We start from the raw sequence: 13,917 nt of genomic DNA on the forward strand, positions 1-13,917 counted from the left end.
GTACGACACTCAAAACTCCTCAAAACTTTGTCCGGGGGACATACCCGTGTCTGCTACTACCCACCACTCCCTCAACACAGTCCGTGGTGCGATTTCGGAAAACGATTTCCTCCACCTTTCTTAACAAAGAAAAGCTGGCTGAACAAAACGTAATATATGTTCGCTGGATCAAGATAAGAAAAGCGAGGAAAGGAACCCCGACAAAACACGCCGTTTTGACATTAGTGCGTAGTACTTTTTCCAGGTCAATTGATGTGGTTTGGTTTATGGGGTTTAACGTCCCAAAGCGACCAAGGTTATGAGAGACGCCGTAGTGGAGGGCTCTGGAAATTTGGACCACCTGGGGTTCTTTGACGTGCACTGACATCGCACAGTACACGGGCCTCTAGATTTTCTCCTCCAAAGCAATTCAACCGCCGTTGCCGGGATCGAACCCACGCCTTTCGTGTCAGCAGCCGAGAACCATAACCACTGAGCCACCGCGGCGGCTCAATTGATGTGGATTACCGAAAAATCAATGTGTGACAATATATACCTAACCCTCGACGATGCTTTAACTGCCAGAGGTTCGACCGTGAGACGCGGAGCTCTCTCGGCGACTAAGCATGTGCAAAATGCGCCTCTAAAATGACCGGTGTTAAAACTGCAAAGCTCCAGTGCACTGCGCTTACTGCGGAAGGGAACACCCTGCATATTCGAGGTCTAGCCCAACGTGGAAAACAGAGAATGAAGTCGGAACTCTGAAGATCAAAGTGGGCATATCGTTTTAAGATATGCGGAAAGAAATGGCGTTGACAAAGAACACTTTCTTATTCATAGCGAAACCGATCTTCGCTGATGTGGTGCGTGGGGGTGGAGCACTACACCGGACTCCGGCCACTGCCCAGGCAACGTCTATAGCAGGGCCCTCCACGTCCCTGGCAGGTACAACTGATTTTGCCCTGTCATCTTCCTAAAGTTCCCTCCGGCCCTTGTGGCTGCGAACAACCAAGCCTCTCCTCCTCGTCGGAAAAGGTCCCAATTCCGTACACCCTCCTCGCGGGCCTCCAGCGCTTCGAGCGAAGTGATGGATGCAAGCCCCAGCAGCTCTGCGCTGCAGGGGCGGCACAACTCCCTGGAGCGTGCCTAGATAAAACCAGAGTAACAGGTCCGAAACAGAAATAACTTTTTCATTGAAATCCTAGAAACTTAGATTTGGCTTTTCTATTTGAATGGAACTGCCGAGGGGTCTTTATTACCCATAGCGTTATGTCTCCAAGAAACCAGTCGAGGTTCACAAAACAAGAACACCCTGAAGAAATACAAAACCTTCCATCGAGACCTAGAGAAAGCTCACCTTTCAGGTGGCGTCACAATCAATACACAAAGCGACGTCCCAGCACAAGAAATAGAACTAAAAGCTAAATTCGAGGCTGTTTCGGTCACTCATCAGCCACAAAGCAGCAATACGCTCTATGTACATCCCAGAAAACCTGATCGCATCAATATAAGAACTAGGAAACCTTTTCGAACAACTACCACAGCCACACCTTGTACTCGGGGACTTCAATGCTCGTTCTCCTTTTTGGGGAAGCGAGTGGATCGGCAGCAGAGGACAAAATGTTGAAGATTTGACATTCCACCAAAACGTGCTCATTGAAGATAGGAAAGGACCAAGCTCTGGAAAAAGAGCAGTCCTGATTTAGTATTCACATGTGCTTCAGTTTTAATGATTTTATGGGATATTTTAGACGACGCCGGGGGAAGTGATCATCTGCCTGCAGTTATAAAATTACCCTCCTCATCAGCGCCTATCATCCCAACCAGAAGACGACGCTAGGAATTCGACTTAGTCGATCGATCGCAGTTTGCAACCCATGCCACATTAGCCAGAGTTCTGTGAGGAGCTCAGCACAGATGAAATAAATGAAACTCACTACTTGAATATTCTCTGCTGCAACAAAAGCTATCCCTCAAACTTCAGGGTTTGTTCCAAGAACAGAAGGTATAGTGGACTCAGTGATGCACAGCCGCAAACCAGAAACAAAACAAAGCATCGGGTGTATTTCGGAGGTATCCTATGGCTGAGAACATGCTCAGTTTTAAAAAAAGTTTGGGACAAAGCGCCCCACATTCGTCGAAACGCGAGAAAAGCTCATGGCAGGAATCTTTCGGCGATCAATAGTTTGGGCTATTGAAAGAAATTATGGGAGCAGGCCGATAAAACATGGGCCCGGATATCCCAGACTTTCAAAACTGGCCGCTGTCTGTTTTGCTGGCCTAAGTCGCCGGGTTCAGTGGAGCGGCTCTTCTGTTTCAGGAGCCCTCCAAGGAGCCAGCATAGTATGCCTGCTGGCCAAAGCAACTGAGCAGCTTTTCCTGGTGTCCGAGGCGATAATAAACAAAACAAAGCTACAGAGTCAGTAGCAGGGGAAGCGAATATGCATTGAGATTAGAGTTCGCTAGAGATTCCTTTAATATGTGGGAGAGAGTGATTCAAGCCGCTCCGAGTTCAGTTGAATACAGCAATGACTAATTTCGAATCAGTCGCCCACATCAGTTGCTAGAAGTTTTCCGTGTTATTTGCAATACGAGTGTCAGCTGAGCGACTTATTGAGCGAATAAATGGTTCACTGGAAGTCTTTGCCACTGCTTGTCTTCATGTCTCTTGCTCCATTTCGTTCAGGGTCAACCATCTGGAGTGACATTCATCTAGCTCACTTGATTTTGTTACTTCACTGAAGCTAGGAGCGTCTGGCTAAGGAGCAAGGCTGGTGTTCGCTTTTCGTCGGCTACGGTATGGCGCAAGAGAATAGAAATAAAAATCGCACTTAGTTTAAGACTCGCACGTCACGGTTTCCTTCAGTCAGTTAAGCCTGCTGGTCAAGGTAAAAAATATTGTTTCATGGGTGACAGATTTGTAACATCTAGTTAGTTCTCGCATAGCCGAGAAGGTTTTCAAAGTTTACTTAAAATACAAAAAAGGGTTACAAACACAGGAAAGCTATATGCTGTAGGTGGAGATAGTGTGGCATCATTACTAGCCAGGCCTGGCTATAGCGGGGATGTTTCTCACAAATAAAATCATGACGCGATAGCTCATGATGTATGAATTCAGGAATCATACCCGGAACACATGCACAAACAACCTGCATGGTTCCGTCCCAAGGAGCAGCTAACCTGAGAGGCATGCAGCGGCCGCTCACAGAACGTCAAGGTGAGACATGCTTACACCACTGCATGTGTTCTGCAACCTATTAATAAACAGCAAATGAAGAACTACATCAACCGCAATGCAGCAAGCCACAGCTACTATTCAAATAGACAAGCTGTGTGACTAATAAACTTTCCTCGCGTTTTAGTTCTACAGCTGCTACATATTCAACTCCACCAGAAGGAAACTCGCCTTCCCGAAGAGGTTGCCATGTTATGAACGTCATAAAACTCGTGCCTAATCAGCATAAGGAGCTCACTCTGGATTATGTGATTATTTAACCTCAGATCATAGCCTTCTTTGATTGGATAGGCGCTCACTCGACCGCACTCATCAGGACTCGAATCATGATCGGAATGTGAGCCTGGGCTCATGATTCACATCTGAACGCGAGCTGAAACTGACGATCCGAATCGTGATTTGAACATGAGTCCGCATTCACTCACGTTTGGAATCATGATCTGAATGTTACTCCGGACTCACGACTCCGATCATATCTGAGCGGGCCTGAGTGAGTGGTCTCATAAGTCCGCCCACCTGAGAAAGCAACAGTTTAAGTGGCTGCTGACTTTACGTGTGTGTCGTAACGAGCCCCACAATCCGCTGTACTCCTTTACTAAATAGCATAACGGGGGGCTCGATTCGGGCAGTCTTGGTGCCATATCAAGTATACAAGGGTTCTTGTACAACTTCCTTCGTCACCTTTCGTGCCCCGCTTAAGGTGGATGCTGGTGTTACTCCACCGCATGCTTATTGACTTCGCATAGTGACTTCATTTTCCTGCTCCTTGAACTTTATATCAACTCATTCCTTTCCTACAATGCAGGGTAGCAAACTGGTTTGTTGTTCCGGTTAACTTCCCTGCCTTTCCTTCTCTTCGACCTCCTCCTGCTACGGCCGCCGCTCTAGTCGAGGGTGGCGCTGGTGAACACACTGTCTGAATTGCCAGCCGCGCGGTGCGGGTGCAAGAGTGGGTGCGTTTAGTTATGCACTTGGTGACCGGGACGCGACGGACTGACGATAGCGGGAACGACGTGACAGCGTCAGTAAATGAGTTCTTTTGTTTAATAATTTAGTAGTTACGTGTATTTAAGTGCAGCTAGGGACAGAACACCGAATGTCAAGAGAGCAAGTCTTTTGGGGCACAACGGAAAGCTTTCTCTCTCAGGTAATCAGGAAGAGTTTTCGGAGACGCAGTAGGAAATTTTTGCAGAGAACTTTTAAATCAGGGCATACCCCGTTGTTATGTATCCGAATGCTGGAAACCATGATCAGAAAACGCGAGGACGATTGTACGTAGCCAAGAGTGCTGTAACGAAAAGTTATATACATGTCACCTGCCAGAGAGTGATAAGATATTTTTAGTATGTGGAGTAGCGTCCATTTCATTTTCTATACAAAAGGTGTTACGGCACAGTGATTCACGCGTCGTGGACGAAAGTTTTAGTATGGACCGTTTACAGCGCGCACTTCTTCCGTTTGAGACCAGATGGCGCCACAGGCGCGCTCGGGACCTGGCTCCATTACAGGCCTCGCAAGTCGCCGGTGTGAAAGCAGCGACGTAGCAATAGAAATCATGGTGCCGAACCAGAACCGAACCCGAATTATCACCCGGAACCGGAAGCGAAGCGAACGAATTTTTTTCGCCAACTTGGAACTGAACCCGAACCGGAACGAGCTGTTGCGAAACGGTTCGGGACTCGGTTCAGCACCACTTTTTTTTGCAACGCGGCATACTTTTTTTTTTTGCAGGCCAAATGAGATGGTCTGGCGCATAGGCTTACCCATCCGGAGGTGTCCGCGCTGGAAAGTGGAAAAATGGCACCCGGTTTGTGCGACAAAAAAAGATTGAAATCTCGTGTCTGGGAAGAAAGCTAATTGACGCTTCTGTGTAATTTACTAGCGCCAATTCTAAAGATCGTACGTCAAGCTTACGTGAAATCTTCAGTTATTGCTAGTCGTCTTTTAAATGTTTGCTTACGGTTTAACTCAAATTGTTAGCACTGATCTGAGTAAAGGGCGACTGACACCAAATTTTTGCTAGCGCGTTTAATTATTTCGAAGATGCTTTCAACATTGGTGTACATGAAGCACCGTGGTTTCGCTTACGACGAATAAATCACTTATATTTTAATTCCTTCATGACGCAGTTCGTGCTTCATCAACAAAAAGATTTCTGTGACGTGCAGTTGAATTTCGGTTACTCGAGGGACGAAAAAAAAATCTCTGCCTCTCCCGTAACCGAGAGTAGAGTAAGCATGAAATGTTTACGAGCATAATGCGAAGCGCGCGCGGACATGACGAGACGCAGGCCTGACAAGAATGTATATGCAGCGCGTTCGAAACTGTCCGAAGTGCGTAGAGGCGAAAGCGTTTTCAGCACCACTTTGCGTATGTGACACTGGCGATGTTACCACTGGATTACGTCGAATGACGAAGTAATGACAAATTACTGATTAGTGTGTAATGACAGATTAATGACTAAATACTAATAAACTGCTAATTAATGACGCTTAAGCGTCGCCTTTAGGAGTGGAACACGACAGCGTGTTGTAGCGCTGCCAGGCAGTCCGCGGAACGCCACCACCCGTTCGGCGTGATGCCTCGTCCTTTGAACGCGACGCCTTTTGAGGAAAGGAAATTACGCAGTAATTCTCTGCCATCTCGGTGGACACCCGAGCCGCACCTTACAGGAAGGTAGGAACGCCACCACCCGTGCGGCGCGATGCCTTGCCCTTTGAACGCAACGTTTTTTGAGGACAGGAAATGGAGCAGTAATTCTCTGTCATCGCGGTGGACACCCGAACCGCACCGTAAAGCATTTCATGCTTAAATATTGTGGCATGTATGTGCTTTTTGCACGCGTTATTAGAAATCGGAAATTATAATTCCGTGCATTATCAAACGACAGCTCCACTGATATCTTGATAAACATTGAGAAGGCACTGGCAGCAGTTAATTTTTGTGACTCGTTGGAGACCAACCGGCGCTTGCATGCCGGTCGCGTAGGAGGGCTTAGAGAGTCTCGTTAAATCTCGGTAAGTCTCGTACGGTGCCCGGATGTTCTCGTTTCAGAGCCCGGATGAGTGGATCTCGGTCTCAGCGTGACGTCACCACACTGCCGACAACGGGAGCTAAAAGCATTTCATGCTTAAAAAACGGCAATATAACTGCTGATACGTCAAATGTTGTGGTTCTAGCTCTTGATGCAGGCTGGTTTACGTACATTAGCGAGTCAAAACAACCTACCACTGTTTATATCAGTTTTTCCGCGCCTCATTTGACACAAACTTCCACTACACGTCATGGTCATTTTCTTGATGCAATAACTGTCGGGCTTAATGGGTCCAAATGCTGGGGCCAATTGGATTCAGTTGGGTCCAATTGGTCGGGTTTATAAAGCACAACTGGAACCAATTCGTTACAGTTGAAAAATCCAATTGGAATCAGTTGGAATGTGCAATTGGTTCCAATTGTTTTTTTTTTCACTGGGACCATGCAGAAATAAATAAATATTGCCATGACTGGGTTTCGAGAAGATCAGTTTCGTTGACCACTGCACGAGAGAACCATGCTATCGCGGCAGCTGATCACGACTCGTGTTGTTGTTGTTGTTGTTGCCTTAGTGGCATGGCACATAACCACGACGGGGGATAGGCCAGGGTTCAGGGAGGAGAGCCAGAAGAAGGAATTGATTGTAAAACATTTTATTCGCTGGAAAGATCTTGGTAAGAGGTCGCGTTAAGTGGTCGACAGTACGCAGCCCTCGGCGACTTTGTCAGCCCACTCCACCGCCAAAACTTGCGTTCTGGGGTTAGAGCTAGCCAGCTCGGTCTCCCACCGCTCGAGAGAAGGAGCGGTAACTAGATCACCAGGAGGTGCCTCTATGTTGCAGTCACACAGGATGTGATCATAGGTGGCTCGTTGGCCGCAGTGTTTACAATTTGGGTTGTAAAGATCTGGATAAATGTGCGCGAGGAGTGATGGGGTGCGTATCGATCTCGTCTGTAGACAGAATAAGGTAATTAGGAGCCAAGCTAATATTTTAAACTGCGAAACACTCGCGCTGTGCATTGCACATCATCGTCTTCATCAACTTCCATCTGCGGTGCGAACATATCGGATCAGCTTAACCTCGATCACAGCATAACCTGAGCCTGATATCGTCGTCAGACGAGCTCACTACACAGATAAGCAAAACAATGAGCGAACCAGGCTAAACACATGCTTGCGCACGTCTTCTCGGTTGAATTACGCTAAAACGCTACCACTTTTTCAAGTATATTTTGCTATCCGTTGGTTTCCTTCGGGGTCATGATTCTCGCATGAAGAACAGGACGGCAACCTCCAGGTAGTGTTTTTACATTTGTAGCTTGAATATATGTTGCTATATTAGGTTTGGCCAATGTGACCCTCAAGGTCACCCTGTCGTTGGCTACAGCTGGCGCGGCGCTCCTCCGAACCAAGCCGAGCTTACCCGAGTTGCTCCGAGGCATCACACAAGATTTGGGACCGTGTTAAGTTGTGCTTTAGCACTAAAACTTTTGCGACCAGAAATCCTTCCAAGAAAAACGCCAGAATCTACACAACCCAATGTGTTTAGGGGAATCCCCTGAAGTGGAGTTTATTTGAAATATGGCAGTCATCACTCATTAACATTCATTATACGATTTCAAAAGAAAAAAAATGCTATAAAGCTTCCGCAGGAACTTTGTAGCGGAGAAACATTGCGCTCATTCGCACCAGTGCCTCGGGCAGCTAGATTGAGAAAGTTATCGGGCGTGTTATGCGATAAGATATGCCTAAAGATGTGTGATGGCTTCCGTGAAAGGCGACGGGTCGTTGTCGGAAATGCGGCAAGGAGGTGTGACCCCGGTCTTGAGCGCCATCTTGTCGAACTGCGAGGTGCGGTCGGTGAGCAGCTTTTCGACGGACCCATATTCGGCGTCGCTCATCACCAGGATCTTGGGAAAAGTAGAAGAGAAAAGGTACTGGCCTCGTCGCTGCTGCTTGGTTTGAACTACAAAATGGAAACCGCTGTGCAGGCAGCCTCCTCATCAGTTAAAAGACCGCATCTCATTGGCCGAAACATGCTTGGAGGAAAGGAAGACAGTCGCCCAGATTCGGGGACTTCAAGTGGTGCCTACTTCAGGGCAAGTACGTAACATACGCGGCGGGAAAGATGAAAAAACAGAACATAAAGGCATGCCGCATATGTTGAGCAGTTGTGGCACGCATTACGTATTTACGCCATCTCCCTTTATAAACAGCAGTCCAAGGGTTGCGCTTTTAATGTTCCTGGCGTGGTGGGAGAAAGATACCGACCGGCGGTTATGTGGTTCCTCTTTTTCTTAATTCGTTGCCCCCTTGGAGTGGCTTAATGTGCGGGAAAGTGAGCTCTGTAAGACGGGGGTTTACTAAAGGCACTGGGACCTTATTAAAGGAGCAGGGCGGCAACAGTCTGTGGTCAGCCAAAGCGAGCCCAAAGCACGCGCAGCGATGGCACTGCCGCCGCTGCACAGAATGTTCGTCTTCGTCCTTACAGCTCTAAGAAATTATGCTCGGCTTTCGAACGAAGTCATGCTACAAGCTACGTACGTACGCTGTTAAACACTTGGCATGCAGGCAATTCGGCTCTCCTGGCAGGCAAGGGTCACAGATGTATGCAATGGAAGAGCAGCCTGCCGAAAAATTCTGCTCATATGGGCGAACTTGCGCTCCCGAACTGGAAAAAAAAAACCTTGGAAGACGTTTCATCTACCCTCAAGAGTGGTCTAGAACAGCATTAAAGATCCCTCCCTTTGTCCCCTAGGTTATGCCTACGTGGCGATCTATGAGGAATTGGTCATTTTATTCTTTACCTGCCACCCCCCCCCCCCCCCCCCCCTTCCGTCGCCAGTTGCTGACACTCCAGTGGGCTGGTTGCCATCGGGCACGCTGGCCAGGTTGCCGACAATGGGTTGCCCAGGTTACAGCCTCTGCGGCGCAGGTTATGATGTTACAAGGTCATGTGATCTTTCTCGACCAATCAGGGTGGCTCATCGGACAGGCTGTGATAACGTCACACGGTCATGTGGCCTCTCCCGGCCACTCAGCAAATTTCGTCTCTGACATCGGCGATGTTTTGTGTGACAACTTTCATGCTGCCGCCGTGAAAAAAGCGGCGGCGAACATGTTAGAGATTGCACGCAGTGGTCGTCGGGCTCAGAGCTCTTGTCGCTTACCGGCTGTACTCTTTCTAAAAAATGACGAATAACTTGGTAGGTAACGCGCCGAAAGACACAGCAGACCCCACCCAGCAAACCACAAACCTCCTAGAGATGTCTGCAATAAGTCCAAACGGCTACGTACCGAGGCATATTCTCTGAGACGTCGTATTTGCGAACCTTTTCTCGTGTAAAAGCTGGAGACGTACCCACGACATTATATCTGCCTTAACCTAGACTCCTCGTAGATATTACTTGTGATATCCTGGGAATGTAAGTGAAATATAATTTAAGAATTACACACTTTTCAATCATTCGATATTTCGTGTTAGTTTACTGCATTTAAAGTTGGGAATTGCTGCTGACTACACATTGGTGGCAAGACCAGCGCTGCCTGCATTTTTGTGTGTCCATTCGTGCTCGCTTCACGGCAACATTTTCTGTCAAAACAGAAGGAAAAATATTGGAAGTAGTAAAGACAAATCTGAATGCACATTTATCAGGTTTCCGACTGAACTGAACAAAGTTGGTTTAAAATGCCAGGCACTTTAGTAAGCATTCGCACTGTTATTTTGTTACTGTTTTTACATTCAATTTATACCTTGCGCTTCTGCCACCGCAAGCTATCTCTGCTTAAGACGCGAGGCGAGATTGTGAAACTTCTTCTAAAACCAGCAGCGAGGACAATAATAACCATTTTTTTTCGGAATAAGCATGTTTTATTCAACTAATCCAACTATTTAAAGTACAAAAATTGGTTCAGTTCAATTATATGGAGTTCATTTTTCTCAAAAATGTGCTAAATGTATTAGTAGCGCTAGCAGTGACGCCCTCTGTCCTTTCTACTGTCCCCTCACCCCTTTTCTTTCACTCATACTCTCTGCCTGCTATCCTTTATTTCGCTGCCCCAGCTCAGGTGCTTCCAGTCGCGATAGCAGAGGCCGGGGCAGCAAACATTCTTTTAACTTCCATATCAAATGTCATTAAATAGCCACTACTACTACTTCTACTACTACTAGCAGTGACAACGAAGTACTGGAATTCTGAATTCAGGATAGCTTTGGTATTTGTGTAGCCGAATGTGTGGCCTCGTCTTTCGTAAAGCAAACTTCTGGAGCCCCACTTTTTATCATCATCGGCCTATGTCCACTGCTTGCCAAAAATTTCCCCAATTCACCCTCTCCTGTGACAACGGCGGCCATCTTATCCCCGGAAACTTCCGAACCTCATCTGCCCACCTGACCTGATCCTCTCTGCTGTGCTTGCTTTCGCTCTGAATCCAGCCCCTTACCCTGAATGATAATCGTTACCTTGCCCTCATGTTACATGCGCTGCCCGTGCCTGTTTTGTTATTTAACTACGATGCTTTTATCTTATGTTAATAACATTGCAGTTGAAATAACAAAGTCGGCATGGTTCAAGGAAAAAACGGAATTGCGTTTTTTCGTAACACATGCGTAATTGCGTAATGCATGGGTTGCAAGCACCCATGCTTTACCTGCGGCATTACAGAGATATAACGTCTTCAGCCCACTGTCCCGTGCGCATTTACTCCCGTGAGAGTCCGCTGGCATTGTGAACGTAATGCTCTTTGCATCATAATTCTCTTTCAACATGATGGTCTTTCCATTATGCTAGCGTTTTCATAGCATGCTATAGTGGAAGCCTCTAGTTAAGATATGACCCATGGAACAGTAGGAAGGGGACGCCAATAATTTTTGTAATGCAGAGTTTTTCAGTTATTACAGCTGCAGTATTTAAGCCAAATTATTGGTCTATTTATAGTCATATTTTTTATGTATAGATGTCTAGACTGCGTACACTGGGCGTACTTACACCATGCATAAATATCTCGTAAATGTCGAGCTGGATGTCTCCACTACGTACTATACCTCGGACCGGACTCTAATTTTGGTGTTGTAGGTACGTAGATTTAAGGTAAATGGTACTAAAATGGATGTGTGGTGGCGGTGTCTAATGTTCAGCGCAAATACCTCGCTGATGTCCATGTGACGTCTGATAGTTAAGTGGGTGTGGTCTGTGTATTTCAGTGTTCAAGAGGCAATTAACAAACAGAAATATGTTCAGAGGCTAACTAAAATGAAGGAATCAAGGTGGGCAAACAAGGTGTACAGGTACCTGTACGAAAAGTATCAACAGAAGACGGACGAACATAACCTGAAAGATAAGAAAGAAGTACCTTCAGGGGAGGACGGGGCTCAGCAAAACGCAAGTGGGGGAACACAAGTAAAGGGGACAGAAAGAAAGACGTGGAAGGAAAGAATTCAAAGAAAATCAGCGCTAGGTATATATGCAGGACGAAAACAGGACATAAAGAGATACGTGTACGCGCACCAAACGAGGCCCCAAGAGAAAACATACACGACACGTGCCGTTCTCACAACTGGTTTATTGGAAAAACGCGCGTTTGCTCAAAATACAGCGACACAACAGCCAAAGTGCAAAAAAAAAACCAAAGGGAAATCAATTATAGTGCACAAAAAAAGATCTACGAAGATATCTCATTTCTTTTTTTTGTTAGCGATGTCATTGGTGTGCTTAAACAATTACCGTATGCGGCGATAGAGAATGCTTGCATCACCTTTATGCTGTGTTGACGCGGGTGTCGAAACAAAGCTTGCGTTTCCTGGAATAAAGGTAGGAAGTTCCTGCATTCCCGGCCATGCTGAGCTACTCTCCAAGGTGCACATTAAGACACCACCCGGTCTGGCTTGTACACACAAGAAAAGAATTGCGTGGACCACATCAGACTGACACTGCACGAACTTCATTCCGTGTTTGATCTTGCACGTATGGAAGTCGTGATTAACTTTTTGTATTTTTTTCACAAGGGGACATAATCTACCTAATCTTATCTGGTATCTCTGTTCAAGCTAGCTTTCTTAGAATTACTGAGAGTGTACCTTTGATCCGCATTTTTTGGTTGGCGTGACAAACTGTACATACAAAAGCGTGGTGTTTGCATAGGTTGGCCAGTTGCACCCATACTAAGTAGGAGCTTTTCAGCAGGGTCTTTCGTGTGCTGATCCAGAGATTAGAAGCCGCGCACTAAGGCAGTTTCCGCCATTTACACGATATTTTGGCATTAATAGACAGAGCTGGCTGTAGAGACCGCGTGTTAAAAATCCTGAAAGCTTTAAAAGAGTGCGGCACAGGCCTAAACTTCTCTTGGAATTACTGAAAGCAGATGAGCTGCAGTTTCTAGACATTAAGCTATACGTCAATTCTGTTCACATCTGCTGGAAGTATTCTCTTAGGTAAAAGAAAAACGATTCTTAATTGCTGCTCTGAACATTCTAAACTCGTGAAAAGTGGCCTTGTTGTTTCATGCCTGAGGTCCAGACTAGAAGAATGCTGCATTCATACTGTGCTGGATTGCTTTAACGGTCAAATTTGCAGGTTATCAAAAGTAGGCTACCCAGTTAACATTATCATCCATTCTTGCACAAAGCCAATCAAGTGAACAAAAGGCCATCCTTCTCGCACGAAGGCCAACATCAAGAAATATACCGTTATTCCGTAGATCCAGCGGTTATCATATGGTCTAAAGCACGTGGCAAAAAGATACGATGTTAGTGTAGCTCTTTCCGCGCCCATAAGATTAGGTAGATTACCCCCCCCCCCCCCCTTCTGCAGAAAAAGATAGAAAAGTTAATCACGACTCCCATACCTGCAAGATCACACACAGAATGAAGTTGGTGCAGCGTCAGTCTGATGTGGTCTACAAAATTCCCTTCTTGTGTGGACTAGTATATACAGGCCAGACCGAGCGGTGTCTTAACGTCCCCTTTAATATCAGAAAGATAGTTTGTCTGGAGTAGCTCAGCACGACCAGGAATGCAGCAACTGCAGACCTTCAGAAAGCAGAAGTTCTGTTTCGACACTCGCTTCAACTCAGCGAAGAGGTTTTGGAAGCGTTCTATATTGCCTCGCATTGTAATTGTGTAAGCGTGCCATTGATATCGCGGACTAAAAAGAAATAGGATATCTCCAGGGAGTATAAGCAAGCGCGCTTTTTTTTCTCGAGATCGGCGCGTGTTTCATTTTTTTTGTGCCTCGTCTAGTTTGCGTCCACGTATTTCCATCATGAATGGCCGCCAACTAACCAAACTTTATATTTTGTAGAGAAAGAGAATTTATTTTATCACTCGCGGGGTTCTGTTCTGGTTGCTTTTGGAAGCCAGGACAGCAGTTTTGGGAACGAAAATGTACACGTCCAAATTTGAAGAAGTGGATGTCAGTGTATGTAGAACTGAAACTGAGACCATATAAAGCTTAGTTCTGAGGTGCATAGAACTTCCTCCGCCGCCGCGGTGGCTCAGCGGTTATGGTGCTCGGCTGCTGACCCAAAAGACGCGGGTTCGATCCCGGCCGCGGCGTCTAGAATTTCTTTGGAGGAGAAATTCTGGAGGCCTGTGTACTGTGCGATGTCAGCGCACGTTAAAGAACCCCAGGTGGTCGAAATTTCCGGAGCCCTCCACTACGGCGTCTCTCATA

Source organism: Amblyomma mixtum, chromosome 7 (assembly GCF_055824585.1).
Source record: "Amblyomma mixtum isolate Tamu chromosome 7, ASM5582458v1, whole genome shotgun sequence".
In the NCBI taxonomy this organism is placed as follows: Eukaryota; Metazoa; Arthropoda; class Arachnida; order Ixodida; family Ixodidae; genus Amblyomma; species Amblyomma mixtum.